The sequence below is a fragment of the Convolutriloba macropyga genome, chromosome 7 (genome assembly GCF_964194025.1).
Source record: "Convolutriloba macropyga chromosome 7, txConMacr16.3, whole genome shotgun sequence".
Taxonomy (NCBI): Eukaryota; Metazoa; Xenacoelomorpha; order Acoela; family Convolutidae; genus Convolutriloba; species Convolutriloba macropyga.
The window spans coordinates 48,831,593-48,832,006 of NC_134474.1; positions in this window are offsets into that span (position 1 = coordinate 48,831,593).

The following is a 414-nucleotide window of genomic DNA, read 5'->3' on the forward strand; positions in this document are numbered from 1 at the left end:
ATTGTAATTTTTTTCTTGCAATTGCTTATCAAATTTATTCCAAGTCCCAGTCGATGGCGATTTTTCATTCTGTTTAGTTCGAAATCAGGCAAAAATTTCATATTTTTTATCGTGAATACAGAATTGAAGCTCTTTATGTTCAATGTTCATACAAAACTCAGAATCGTACTCTGAATTTATCAGATCTGTGTTCATAGAAACGATGATAATGAAATTTGCTTGATTAAATTCTGAAATATTACGGGGGCTCAGATCCGGGCTCAGAAATGACTATCGAAAATGTGTCACCTTCTTTGCAACTATGGCGTATGGGTATTATAAGTTGGACCATTCTTGTGTGATCAATTCTTTCAGGTTATAATGTTTGCTTTTATCAGTGCAGGGGGAGCCTAAGTGATTGTTCTTATCACACTA